General features: G+C 44.3%; 1 pseudogene; it reads right to left on the reverse strand.

Annotated features, from left to right (window-relative positions):
* The window catches only part of LOC127032109 (olfactory receptor 12D2-like), a 44,935-nt pseudogene continuing 29,417 nt past the window's right edge, over nt 1-15,518 (reverse strand).

The following is a 15,518-nucleotide window of genomic DNA, read 5'->3' on the forward strand; positions in this document are numbered from 1 at the left end:
TCATAACTGTTCCATCAGCATGTTCAGAGATGAAGTGGCCCAGGTGGCTGCTATCAGCCACAGGCAGGCCTGTGGATTCCTGACCAGCGTGTAGTGCAGCGGGTTAAAGAGGGCCATGTAGCACTCACAGGCCATGACAGCTGGCAGAATGGCCTTCCTGCTGCCCAGGAAGTGGAAGAAATGGAACTGGGTGAGGCAGCTGGTAAAGGAGATGGCCTGGTGCCCTGAGAGGAAGCTGGCCAGCATCTTGGGTATGGTGACTGTGGAACAGAAGATGTTTTGCCCAGGAAGAAGGACATTGGGGTGGAAAGTTGGGGCTGAACCACTGTCAGAAATTTCATACAAATATAGACATGTCATAAGATCAACTGCAATTCTTAAGTGTACCAAGACAGACACTACAAATAAGCACACAAGGTTTATTATATGCACAGTTGGGGCATCCAAAAAAATCTTAACTCTCCATTGTTGTGACAAGAAGAGGGGTGTGGGGAAAAGAAACAAATCAGTGGGGCTTTAAAAATTAGGCTCATTTAAGCTGGCTGCACAGACATTAAAATACCTCGATCACAACTGTAGGTTTAGTTGCCAGCTGTGAATACAAGCCAGAGAAGAGATTTCTAGTGAAAGAAATTTCATTTATGATGAATAATGTGAAGAAACCAGAATTACAACTAATAAATCAATAAATATTCAAATGTGACCTATGTACCAAATTTCTAACAATTAGAGATGAAGAAATCCTGGGAGGACATTTTTCCATCTCCATCTTGGTCACTGCAAGAATGTCACCTACAGTCTATTGTAGGGGAAGATAGATCCCCTACATTATAATTCCCTTCGTCAATGTCTCTCCTTTTCACTTCAAAACAAGAAGCAGTCATTTTATTTAGTTTCTTTCAGGGAAGAGTTTTCTAGTGATGTACTTTCTGGTGGTGTATTTCACCTCACTGTTCCTCAGAGTGTAGATGAGGGGATTCAGAGCTGGGGTGATGACACTGTACACTAGGATGATGATCATCTCTTCTCTCTTGGAGCTTCCTGAAGAAGGATGCGTGTAGGTGAAGATTGTTGTCCCATAGTATAGTGCTATCAGTGAGGTGGGAGGTGCAAGTGGAGAAGGTCTTTCTCCTGCTTTCCCATGACTGGACCTTCAGGAAGAGGAAGGAGATGATGTAGAGGTAGGAGAGGAGCGTGATGATGAATGGACTCACACCAATAATCCCAGTGACGGTGTGGAGGAGGCTCAGGTTGAGGCGGGTACTGCTGCAGGCCAGGCTCAGCAGGGGCTTGATGTCACAGAAGAAGTGATGGATACGGTTGGGGCCACAGAAGTGCAACTGGGAGGTCATGACTGTGTGCATCAGGGCATGCAGGAAGCCAGTGGCCCAGGTGACTCCTGCCAGCAGCAGGCAGGCCTGTGGGCTCATGACCTCTGTGTAGCGCAGTGGGTTGCAGATGCCCATGTAGCGGTCATAGGTCATGACAGCCAGCAGCATGGCCTCACTGCTGCCCAGGAAATGGAAGAAATGGAGCTGTGCCAGGCAGTTGGTGAGAGAAATGGTCTGGTGCCCTGAGAGGAAGCCGGCCAACATCTTGGGCACAGTGACTGTGGAGAAGAAGATGTCTAGGCTGGAGAGATATCCCAGGAAGAAGTACATGGGGGTGTGAATCTGGGGCTCAGCCAATATCACAGCTACAATGGCTCCATTCCCCAAAATGCTAACCATGTAGAGCAGCAGGAAGAGGGTAAAGAGGTAACTCTGAAGACTCCTCACATTGGTGAGGCCCAGGAAAATGAACCCCCTCACCTCTGTCTGGTTCTCCATCCCTGCAGGAGGAAGAGGACAAAGCAGCAGGAGGTGAAAGCAGCTTAAGGTTCCACCCCACTCTATGTTGCAGAACCTGGTACCAGTGCAATACATTGAGTTGGAGTCAGACATTTTGTGGTAGAGAGTTTTCTTTCTGCAGCCATAGGTGCATTCTGTATCCAGATATAATTTTATAGTAAAAAGGGACAAAATAATTACGGATTTTTCATTTCTTTTTGAAGCTGAGATAGATAGATTTGATTTGATTTTCTATCACTGCAGTGATAAGAGTAATGTATAAAAAGTAGGCATATTAATCATACTACTTTGCAGTTGCAAAAGCACCTTCCAACCCATGTTGAAGTGGGACTCCAAAGTGCCTTACTCTCGCTCGTTAAATCTGACCATGGTCCTTGATGAATTTATTTTCAGCAGTTCCCAAGAGGTGAAGAACTCTTCACAGATAAACACTATGTATATCTGATAAAGGGAAATAGCCTCATGGAAAGCAGTCATTCCAGCAAAACACAGATCTCAGAGTGTTTTAGGTTTTTTTGCAAAAGGGGTCCTGAAAGAAACTGGGTTTTCCCTGTGGTTACAAGTTCATAACTGATTCAGAACCAGAACAACCATGAAAAGTTCCTTCTTTCCTTCAGATATCTTGGGCCCTTGATCTTATCATCCTATATCAGGTCATCAGCAGACAATGGCACACTGCTCAGGGTGTAGCTACAAATGGCTGGGATTTTGCACAAGTATAAATGGGGAATTTGCATAACCGGAGGTGAGGAATTGGCGTTCACCTCCCCCTATATAGTCCCCCACTTTTGTTTCAAAAATCTGTTCTTGTCTGGCACATTTTTCAATATAGTCTGTTGAACCCTCTACATCTCACACCTGTCACATCTCCCCCATTGAGAGATTGCATACAATTCTGACCCACAATAATACAGAAACCATTCACTGAATACAATGGACCTCCAAAATACTTAAACTTAATTCAGTAAGGTATCCCAAAGATATTGCAGGAAATTGCCATGTCTGGCACACTCATAATGGAGCTTAGACAGGAGGTTATCTCCTTAGAATCCTAGGACATTAACAGGCAGCTACATCTAGGGATCAATATGCCTTGTAACAATTCAACTGGGCATTTCCCATCATGTCCACTATGATTTGTAATACCATAGTAATTAAAGGTAACAACTGAGATTAGAGCCCTATTTACACTGTACAGACACATAGTGAGAGATAGCCCTGCCCTAGTCCAGCGAGCTCACAAGCTAAATAAAGGGTATGTGGTGAAACAAAGGGAGGAAACCATCTACCCAAGGTCACACAGCAGGTGAATGGCTGAGCTGGGGTAAAGTATAGGTCTCCTGAGTCCTAGTTGGTCGTTCTAGCCACTAAATTAGGCTGTTTTTTTTTAAAAAAAAAAACCCACATTGCTATCTGCAATATCTCACATACAAGTTATACAGGAATCATTTGGTGGGATTCTTTGGCACATGTTATACATATTCTTGGAAGCATTTATTTTTTATCGGTAAATGTCAGTGAACATTGATTTCAATGTACACACGCAAACCAACGGAAAAATATTGCCATTGATCATTGAAATTTAGATATAGGCAAAGGTAGAAAAATGCTGCTGGAGCATTTATGAGAGTCAAACTATAATGTGTATAAAATGAGCTATAATGAATGCTGCATAAACGGACTCGGAGGTATCAACTTTTTATCAGTAAATGTCAGTAAAAGTCAATTTCACCATACACACACAAAACAATGAAAAAATATTTCTGTTGATAATAGAAATGTATAGCTTGGCAACATAAGAAAAATGTTGCTTGAGAACACATTTGAGTTTAATGTAAGGCTATTTACTTTGTATATTTTGACTTGTGACATTGACAATTTGTGTTGTAAGAGTTATAAAGCTTAAACTTTTTGAATCTCAATGTCCACTGTCATTACATAATTATTGTCTGACCTCCCGCCCCGCATAAATTTCCCACAGCTGTGAAAATTTAAAGTCATAAAAACGTTTACAAATAATCATTGATATTATCCATCAAAAATATATTTTAAAAAAAAGCAAAATTTGAATTTTTCCAAGCCTAGTTATACAGGATGTCAGACTGGATCATAATAATGGTCCCTTCTGGACCTTCAAGAATCTATGAAACCTATGCCACCTACTAAATGTGCTGTGTTTTGAAACTCCTAGTCTAGAAGCCTACCTTAATTCTGGGGGTAATACACAAGTTTCCGAAGCATTGGCTGTTAGGGCTACTTGCATTTCCAAAATCAAGAGCTTTTCAAAAGGAGTCTGAGGCAATTTGAAACTCCTACCCTTAGTGACTCTTGCATGCTGTTCCCTCAAAGCTCAGCCAGGGGGCACTTTGGTCGTCCTTGTAATGGAAGTACTATCAATGACTGGTGTCAAAGGATGCTGAAGGGAAATAGCAGGAGTATCTGTCTGTTCAGGATAGAAGAGAGATGCAAGCTCCTATTGAATGAACTTCTGGATGGTTTGCTGAATGTGTGGAACAAATGAACCTTTTTATCATATTCAGTCTGAATCACAGGGAGGAACCAATTTCCATTCTCTAGATGACTCCTCTGGGGCAGAATCTCTGAACCACATGAGGGGCACTGGTATATGCATAACAAGCCAAGAGTTTCCTAGAGAACAAAGTCAAGCAGGCAGGAGTTGCTGGGAAAATAAATAAATAAAGCAAAAATCTTAAGGGAGTTAGGCACTCAACTTCCATTCAATATATTTCAATATCCCAGCCGAAAAACATAAAACCCTGGTTAGCAAATATTGTTGTTGGGTTTGTTTATTTATTTATTTTATTTTTACTAAAACGACTGAACTGGTCCACCAGGATTCTGAATTTGGTTCACTGTGATTAATCGCTTCATTAGACCATGAAGGTTTAAAACAGATTTAGCAAATTAGATGCAATTTTGCCGGGGGTATAGTATTTATGAACAGAACCAAAGCAACTCAGAGCATCAGTGTGGCAAAGAAGTGAGCAAATATCCCCAGTCTACCATGTTTTGGTAATGACTTGTACCTGGAAGACTCCACCCCCTACAGACATGACTGAGAGTGTGATGGAATTTTTTCAGATGAAAAGTAGAAAAATGGCCTTTGTTACACTCTCACTGAAGTTAACTGGAGTTTTTTTCAAGATTTTCTATTCAACCTGCTAATCTGGCAATCCCAAACTAACAAAGCCTTGCTGGAGGAGTTGAGGAAGATTCTCATATGTATCTGACAGGGTGATGACATTCAGAAGACTTCATTGTGTTGGGAAACTTTGATCCCATTGTTGGGATTCCCTCCAAGACTCTTCCACTCGGCTTATCCAGAACACCTCATCTAGTTCTGGAATGCTTTATCCAGTTCTCTGGGATCCAAAAAAACCCATCTCATTTCAACTCCAGCTCAACACTAAAGTTTTTTTTATTAGGCATGTAACAGCTCTTTGTCCATGCTGGCCAGGCCCAGATCCAGGGGGCTTAGGTGCAAGGTGATACCACAATTCCAATTCATATCAAACACTACATACTTAATAGACATCTTTCCTAGCTACCAACATCTATGCGTCTTGTATGTAAGGACCAATAGCTTTGCAAATTTTGTACACATCAATCACTTTGCAGATTGTCTAAGGCAATCTTACCAGTTCAGAAAGTTCCTGCCTACTTTATTTACTATTAACTTACCCACAATAGTTAGTTTAGTTAACTTCTGCCTCCTTCATTTACTGTAAACATATTCACAATAGTTATATCAGCAATTACTTATCCAGATTTAACCAATGAGGACTTCTTGTGGCACCTTAGAGACTAACAAATTTATTTGGGCATAAGCTATTGAGACTATAACCCACTTCATCAGATTCATGGAGTGAAAAATACAGTACACAGGTATAAATATACAACACATGAAAAGATGGGAGTTGACTTACCAAGTGAGGGGCCTGTGCTAACTAGGCCAGTTCAATCATGGCAGATGTAGCCCATTCCCAACAGTTGACAAGAAGGTGTGAGTATCAACATAGGGAACATTATTTTTTGTAGTGACCCAGCCACTCCCAGTCTTTATTCAGGCCTAATCTGATAGTGTCAAATTTTTAAATTAATTAGAGTCTGTTTTTGAAGTTTTTTCATTGAAGAATTGCCACTTTTAAGTCTGTTATTGAGTGTCCAGGGAGACTGAAATGCTTTCCTACTGGTTTTTGAATGTTACAATTCTTGATGTCTGATTTGTGTCCATTTATTCTTTTGCATAGAGACTGTCTGGTTTGGCCATCGTACATGGCAGAGGGGCATTGCTGGCACATTATGGTATATATCACATTGGTAGATGTGCAGGTGGATGAGCCCCTGATGGTGTGGCTGATGTGGTTATGTCCTATGATGGTGTCGATTGAATAGATATGCTGACAGAGTTGGCAATGGGGTTTGTTGCAGGGATTGGTTCCTGGGTTAGTGTTTTTATTGTGTGGTGAGTAGTTGCTAGTGAGTATTTGCTTCAGGTTGGGGGGCTGTCTGTAAGTGAGGACTGGTCTGTCCCCCAAGGTCTGTGAGAGTGAGATCGTCCTTCAGGATGGTTGTAGATCTTTCATGATGTGCTGGAGAGGTTTTAGTTGGGGGCTGTAGGTGATGGTTAGTGGCGGTCGGTTACTTTCTTTGTTGGGCCTGTCTTGTAGTAGGTGACATCTGGGTACCCTTTTGTCTCTGTCAGTCTCTTTCTTGAATACCCCTTGTGGGTATTGCTTGATCCTGTAGGTGTGTGTCTCTGTCTGAGGGATTGCAGCAAATATGGTTGTATCTCAGGGCTTGGCTATAGACAATGGATCATGTGATGTGGTCTAGATGAAAGCTGGAGGCATGTAGGTAAGTATAGCAGTCAGTAGGTTTCCGGTATAGGGTGGTGTTTATGAGACCATTGCTTATTTGCAGTGTAGTGTACAGGAAGTGGATCTTCTGTGTGGACTGGTTCAGGCTGAGGTTGATGGTGGGGTGGAAATAGTTGAAATCCTTGTGGAATTACTAAAGGGCCACCATCTCGTGGGTCCAGATGATGAAGATGTCATCAACGCAGTGCAAGTACATTAGGGCTACTAAGGGACAAGACCTGAGGAAGCGTTGTTCAAAGTAAGCCATAAAAACGTTGCCATACTGTGGAGAGACTCAGGAACAATCTTAATGGAAAAATACCAGATTTAAGATGGATTCAAGTATCATGGTCTTTGTAAGTCTCTATTCTTCCTGGCTTGGCCCACACATACACAGGAACATTTGCAGGTCAAGAAACCATTTACAACCAATTGTCTGGGTCAATGGGAGCTGTAAAGGTTTTAAACCACAATTAGTGGCCCACACTTTGCATAATTACAATAGAACCTCAGAATTAGATTTCATATTTCCAGCTTCAGATACAAGAAGGAGACATGCATACAAATAGGAGGCATATCTTCAGTAGCTTAGAACCTTTGTTAGGATACCCAACAAAAGACCTTTTGGATAAAGCATATTCCACTTACATCACACTCACGCTTATAAGCATATTTCCATAAAACGTATGGAGCGCAACGTCACCGGGTGCCCTACCTACCCTGCTTTCGCTGCTTCCTGATGGCACAGAATTAACAACAAAGGAGACAGGATAGGAAGCTTCTAAAACCGAGAGAGCTCTTCGATCGTGTCAACATCCTCTCAGGAGCTATCAAACCTCCTCTCTCAGTTTCTATCCCCCAAATCCTATCAGCTCAATGATTTTTCTCCCTGGAAGAGCCTCGAGGGAGGCAGAAGAAGCCGAGAGAATTGCGTTGGGGGTAAATAAAAGAGAGAAGAATTGTTCCTCGGGATTTTTGTTTGTTTCTCTGGTGATCCTGATGGAGGAACAGGAAGCGCAATTCAACTTTTCTCAATGCCTCGGATTGGGTTCAGTTGGTGAACGTGAGCAGAGGGCTTCCTTCACTCTCTGCTCTTGTTCTCACAGGGGAATGGAGTCTGGACCGTTTTCCCAATTTGGACAGAAAGTGGCTTGCTTAAGCTGAGGAGAGCCTGCTTCCTGCCTGCACCGAGTTGACAAACTGGGGAAGCCAAAGCTGAGAGACCCCGTCAACGAAGTCAGAATGCTATCCGCTCACATGGAGGGGGAGCACAAGCCCTCCCTGGGTTTCTCTGCCCAAATTATGATCAGCTGAGTGATTTTCCTGGACGAGCCTCTAGGTAGGCAGAAGAAGAAGTCAAGAGGGTTGCGATGGGGTCAATGAAAGCAGAGGACTCTTCCACTGGAGATTTCTTTGTCTTGCTCTTGTGATTCTGATCGATGAACCTAAAGCGTCATTTGAGCATGTTTCAATGCTTTTCCTTCGGCTCAGCTTGTGATGCTGAGCACAGGGGTTCCTTCGCTCTCTCTGCTTCTATCCTCTGTAATGGGGAATGGACCAGCTTTCAAAACAGCCTAGTGGAGCTGAACGAAAAGAGCAAGAAACATCCAGCTTCACCCTAGATTAATATTTTTTCCCCTATTTTCTTGCTGAAACAAAACAAAAACATCTTTTTTATAAGAACTCAACTCCCATGCAGGCTCCAAACTCTTTTGTAAGATTTCCAGAAGGGCTCAACACCCTGAGTGCTGAGCTATTTTGGAAGAAAAAACAAACAAGGCCAGTACATATTGTGAGCGCTGGCTGCTTGACTATGTGGCCCACTGTGCGGGAGTTTGAGGTTCTCATTAAGCTAAGCGTCTCTATTCTGCCTCTAGCCTAGTGTCCACCTTTTATTCCCCTAATAAGTGAGGGGGGAGATTAGAACACCTCAGAACACATAGGGTTGCAGGAAACCTGAAACATTAGATGAGGGTGATGGTGTCTAAAAACCACATGTGATGTAGGTGTTGAAAGAGAAACGCTGTCTTGGCCTCCTTGAGTGGCTCACACAATGTTGAAGAAAACAAGTGTTGAGAGAGGTGTTTTGTGTCTCAGTGTCACAATGGCTTAGTGGTCTAAGGTGCTAGACGCAAGGCTCTGTTTTTCCCACAAGTGGGGCTTCTGGTCTCCTTCAAGAGGCGTGGGTTCAAATCCCACTCCTGACATGACCTCTTGAAGTGGCCTGGTTTCAATCTCCACTGGAAGAGTGCTTTTTTAGGAGTTTCCTTAGGGTATGTCTAGATTACGAGATTATTCCAATTTTACAGAAACCGGTTTTTTAAGACAGATTGTATAAAGTCGAGGGCACACAGCCACACTAAGCATTTTAATTCGGCGGTGTGCGTCCATGTACCAAGGCTAGTTTCGATTTCCGGAGCATTGCACTGTGGGTAGCTATTCCATAGCTATCCCATAGCTCCTGCAGTCTCCCCTGCCCCTTGAAATTCTGGGTTGAGATTCCAGTGCCTGATGGGGCAAAAAACATTGTCGCAGATGGTTCTGGGTAAAGCCTCACCCCTCCCTCTGTGAAATCAGCAGACAACCGTTTCGCGCCTTTTTTCCTGGGTGAACTGTGCAAACACCATAGCAGAGCAAGCATGGACCCTGCTCAGCTCAAGACAGCAATCATGAACATTGTAAACACCTCGCGCATTATCGTACAGTCTATGCTGAACCAGGACCTGCAAAACCATGCGAGGAAAGGGCGGCTACGGCAGCGCGGCAATGAGAGTGATGAGGACATGGACACAGAATTCTCTCAAACCGCAGGCCCCTGCACTTTGGAGATTCTGATGGTAATGGGGCAAGTTCTAGCCATTGAACACCGATTATGAGCCCGGGAAACAAGCACAGACTGATGGGACTGCATAGCTTTGCAGGTTTGGGATGATTCCCAGTGGCTGCGAAACTTTTGCATGCATAAGGGCACTTTCATGGAACTGTGTGACTTGCTTTCCTCTGCCCTGAAACACCAGAATATCAAGATGAGAGCAGCCCTCACAATTGAGAAGCGAGTGGCAATAGCCCTCTGGAAGCTTGCAACGCCAGACAGCTGCCAGTCAGTCGGGAATCAATTTGGAGTAGGAAAATCTTCTATGGGATCTGCTGTGATGCAAGCAGACAAAGCAATCATTAAGCTGCTGCTACGAAAGGTAGTGACTCTTGGAAATGTGCAGGTCATAGTGGATGGCTTTGCTGCAATGGGATTCCCTAACTGTGATGGGGCGATAAGTGGAATCCATATCCCTATCTTGGCACTGGAGCACCAGGGCACCCAGTACATAAACTGCAAGGGGTACTTTTCAATGGTTCTGCAGGCACTGGTGGATCATAAGGGATGTTTCACCAACATCCACGCGGGATGGCTAGGAAACATTCATGATGCTCACGTCTTCAGGAACACTACTCTGTTTAAAAGGCTGCAGCAAGGGAATTACTTCCCAGACCAGAAAAAAACAGTTGGGGATGTTGAAATGCCTGTAGTTATGCTGGGGGACCCAGCCTACCCCTTGATGCCATGGCTCATGAAGCCATACACAGGCAGCCTGGACAGTGGTCAGGAGCTGTTCAACTACAGGCTGAGCAAGTGCAGAATGGTGGTAGAATGTGCATTTGGCCGTTTAAAGGCAAGCTGGCGCACATTACTGATTCGCTCAGACCTCAGCCAAACCAATATCCCCTTTGTTATTCCTGCTTGCTGTGTGCTCCACAGTCTCTGTGAGAGTAAGAGAGAGACCTTTATGGTGGGGTGGGAGGCTGAGGCAAATCACCTGGCCGCTGATTACGCGCAGCCAGACACCAGGGCAATTAAAAGAGCACACCAGGAAGCGGTGCGCATCAGAGACGCTTTGAAAACGAGTTTCTTCAAGGGCCAGGGTACGGTGTGACTGCTGTGTTTGTTTCCCCTTGATGAACCTCCTTCCTTGATTGACTCGTTTCCTGTCAACAACACACATTCCCCCTTTGATTACAGCTTGCTTAAGGAAATAAAGTCACTATCATTTAAAAATAATGTATTCTTTATTAATTCATTATAAAAAGAAGGAGAGAACTGACAAGATAGCCCGGGTGTGGTATCACAGGAGGATAGGAGGAAAGGAAAAAGCCACTAAAAAAAATTTCAGAACAATGACAGCCTTTTGGTTGGGCTGTCCATAGAGGTGGAGTGGGCGGGTGCACAGAGCCTCCCCCCAAGCTTTCTTACACGTCTAGATGAGGAGGATATGGAACATGCTGAGGGGTGAGGGTGGTTACACAGGGGCTGCAGTGGCACTCTGTGATCCTGCTGCTTTTCCTGAAGCTCCACCAGGCGCCGGAGAATGTCAGTTTGATCACGCAGCAACCCCAGCGTTGCGTCATGCCTCCTCTGATCTTCCTGACGCCACCTCTCTTCTCGAGCGTCCCTCCTGTCCTCACGTTCACTGGCATCTTTCCTGTAATTTGATACCACGTCCTTCCACTCATTCAGATAAGCTCTTTCGCTGCAGGTCACTTCCATGATTTCCAAGAACATTTCGTCTAGCGTCTTTTTTTTCCACTGCCTTATCTGAGATAGCCTTCAGGATGGAGTAGGGAGGCTTGAAAAATTTTCAGCTGGATGAATGAGGGAAAAAAAGGGAGAAAAGTATTTAAAAAGACACATTTTACAGAACAATGCTTATACTCTTTCACGGTGAACAACACTATTCACCTTACATAGCACATGTGATTTCACTACAAGGTCACATTTCGCATCTTAATATTGAATGCCTGCGGCTCTGGTGTTAGAGATCTCACAGACGCAGGTCTGGGCAGCAGAATTCAGCTTGCATGCGGCCATGGTAAACCATTGTCTTCTGCACCCTTCATATATCCAGTGCCCTCCTTTACCAAATACCAAGCAAAGACCATTCAGTGCTGCTTCTTTCCTTTTAACATGCAGCAGCAGAAACCACCCCCTCATCCAATTCTCTGGGATGATCGCTTTACCCCTCCCCCCACCGCATGGCTAGTATCATGGAAGATCACTGCTAAACACTCCCCTCCCCCTCACCACATGGCTGATAGCAGGGAAGATCCCTGCTAGCCAAACACGTAAAAGCTCAGCGCCACTCACCCTCGCTTTCTCCTGCTTGGCTACCTGCAAGGAAGGATTTCTTTTAAGCAACAGGCAAACAGCCCAGTAGGAATGGCCATCTCTGTCCCCTTAATTAAATTTCTGAATTTCAACCAGGTTACCACAAATGATATCACTCTCCTGAGGATAACACAGCGAGATAAAGAACAGATGTTGCTTGAATGCCAGCAATCACCGGGACCATATGCAGCTAGGCTTTGTCATGCAATGATACCAGATTACTTGGTACATGCACGGTGTGGTCAAGTGTCCTACCATGGAGGACGGAATAAAGCTGCGCTGCCCAGAAACCTTCTGAAAAGGCTTTTGGAGTACCTCCAGGAGAGCTTCATGGAGATGTCCCTGAAGGATTTCCGCTCCATCTCCTGACATGTTAACAGACTTTACCAGTAACTGTACTGGCCGCGAATGCATCTAAAGTCCTCAGGGCAAATTAATCATTAAAAAACACTTGCTTTTAAACCATATTTTATATTTACAAAGGTACACTCAGCAGAGGTCCCTTCCATGGCTTCATTGTCTGGGATAGTGGCTTGGGAGAGCTGGGAAGTAATTCCATCAGGCTGAGAAAAAGCTCCTGGCTGTTGGGGAGAACAGAGTGCTGTGTGCTCTCTGCAAGCTCACCCTCCTCTTCCTCCTCCTCCTCCTCCTTTTCCCCATCCTCAGAATCCTCAGGCAAGGCTGAGATTACCACCCCCACCTCGGAATCACCAGACGGGTTGGGGTAGTGGTGGCGGACCTCCCTAGAATTGCATGCAGCTCAGCATAGAAGCGGCATTTTTTTGGCCCTGCCCCACACCTTCCGTTTGCATCTTTGGTTTTCTGGTAGTCTTGTTTGAGCTCCTTAACTTTCACATGGCACTGTACTGAGTCCCTGGTGTGGCCTCTCTGCATCATGGCCTTGGAAATTTTTTCAAATGTTTTTTCATTTCGTCTTTTGGAACTCAGTTCTGTTAGCACGGAATCCTCTTCCCATACAGCGATCAGATCCAGTACCTCCCGTGCAGTCAGTGCTGGAGCTCTTTTTCAATTCTCAGGAGACTGCATTGTTACCTGTGCTGATGAGCTCTGCGTGGTCAGCTGTGCTGGTGAGCTCTCCACGCTGGCCAAACAGGAAAAGAAATTCAAAAGTTCATGGGGCTTTTCCTTTCTACCTGGCCAGTGCATCTGAGTTCAGATGGTTTTCCAGCGCGGTCACAATTGTGCACTGTGGGATACCACCTAGAGGCCAATATTGTCGAATTGTGGCCACACTAACCCTAATCCTACATGGCAATTCTGATTTCAGCGCTACTCCTCTCTTTGGAGAGGAGTACAGAAATCGGTTTTAAGAGCCCTTTATATTGATATAAAGGGTTTCACTGTGTGGACGGGTGCAGGGTTAAATCGGGCTAATGCTGATAAATTAAGTATAAATATGTAGTGTAGACCAGGCCTTAAAGACTAACAAATTTATTTGAACATAAGTTTTCATGGGCTAAAACCCACTTCTTAGATGCAGATACAGACTAACATGGCAGCTACTCTAAAACTTAACTTCCATAGACACCTCTGGGAATCTCAGCCTGGACAGCAATGGGGATTCGGTCATGGTAGGGTCAATCTACGCTTTTCCATTGGAAACAGATGCAGGGGAAGGATGGGAAACCCCTGCTAATATTTTGAAAGCCGCTGCTGTTGTATGTGCTCTCGTTTCCAGTAATGTTGCAATCATGATGTGTGATTTGGTTCCTAGTGGCTATAATTTGGAACAGTGTACATCCAGCAGTAGATAAGAAATGAGACAAGATGAGAGTATGCTGTGTAGGGCCACTAGAGGGCAGAGGAATGGGACAGGTGCAGCAGTGCTGCTCACTGGACAGCAGCCAAAGTGGAAGGGCAAGAAAGGAGAGGGAGGTGAAGCTGTATCATGGTGTATAAGTGGTGAGTAAAGAGCACTGAAGAGAAAAGGACCTCTGTGCTATGTAATGAATGTGGATAGAAGCAGATGTTAAATAGTGAGAAATGAGCTGTTCTACTAAATAATGGGCACCAGGTGAAATAAGAGGCAAGAATGGGAAAGGAAAAAGAATGCACTCCTGGATAGCAGAGTAACAGGCTGTCATGCTGGGAAATGGACACTAAATGACATCAGAGTAGAGGAAGTGAGGCAGAGGGAAGGTCAGATATACTGACTAGTGACCAACAGATTTCAGCGACCAATACAATAATGGGAAAGTGGGTGGTATCAAGCTGTAAAGCTGAGACATGGGCAGCTATTTTCAAAAATGCCCACTAGATGGCAGCATATCTTGACTACTAATAAAGGGGCAGTGCAAGTACAAGAGAACTTAAAAGCTAGGAGCACCTTGGGAATGGAGGTTGTTCCTAACTTGGGAACGATTGTAACTGAACAAAATGTTATGGTGGTTCTTTCAGAAGTTTCCACCTGAACATTGACTTAATACAGCTTTGAAACTTTACTTTGCAGAAGAAAAAGGCTGCTTTTAATCATCTTAATTTAAATGAAACAAGCACAGAAAGTTTCCTTGTCACAACTTTTTTTAATCATTCCCTTTAGGTTTTTTAGTGTTGTTGTAACCGTGTTGGTCCCAAGATATTAGAGACACAAGGTGGGTGATATCTATTACTTGACCAACTTTGGTTGGAGAGAGAGACAAGTTCTCTAGCTGTCAAAAGCTTGTCCCTCTCACCAGTTTTGTTGTTCCTGGACTCAAATCATGGCAGATAGAGACTGGGAAAACCAAACGGCCATCACAGAATTCATCATTCTGGGATTCGGGGATCTCCCTGTCCTGCAAATTCTTCTCTTCCTGATGTTCCAAGAGATCTATATGGCAACCGTGGCTGGCAACACCCTCATCGTGGTGCTCATTGTGGCTGACCAGCACCTTCACACCCCCATGTACTTCTTCCTGGCCAACTTGTCCTGCTTGGAGACCTGCTACACCTCAACCATCCTGTCCATCGATGTCTTATGATCAGTATTTAGCGTCATGTAAACCCCTGCACTATTCAACTCTTATGAATAACAGGGTTTGCCTCTAGTTGGCAGCTGGGTCATGGTTAAATGTTTTTTTGGCTACTGCCATCCTTGTCTTATTTCTATCACAGTTAATATTCTGTAGCCGAAATGAAATTGACCATTTCTATTGTGATGTCATCCCACTGATGGAACTCTCCTGCAGTGACACTCACCTGGTCATATTGCTGGCTTTCATATTAGCCTCCATATTCCTGCCTCCATTCCTACTAACCCTGACATCCTACGTGTGCATCATCGCCACCATCCTGAGAATTGCTTTCACCATCAGGAAACAAAAGGCCTTTTCCACCTGCTCCTCTCACCTCATTGTGCTTACAGTTTTCTATGGATCCATAATGACTGTGTACCTGCTACCGAAACATGATACACTGAGAGACCTGAACAAAGTGGTCTCTCTTTGCTACACAGTCCTGACTCCCCTGGCAAAACCCCTCATCTACAGCCTGAGAAACAGAGAGGTCAAGGAAACCTTGTGCAAAGCAGTCAGTAAATATGTGGCTTTCACCAAAACATGCGGAGACTCCAAGAGAATAACTTAGTCTGAGGTTTTCAAAGCTGCCTGGGTGATTTAAGCAATCAACCCG

Source organism: Gopherus flavomarginatus, chromosome 12 (genome assembly GCF_025201925.1).
Source record: "Gopherus flavomarginatus isolate rGopFla2 chromosome 12, rGopFla2.mat.asm, whole genome shotgun sequence".
Taxonomy (NCBI): Eukaryota; Metazoa; Chordata; order Testudines; family Testudinidae; genus Gopherus; species Gopherus flavomarginatus.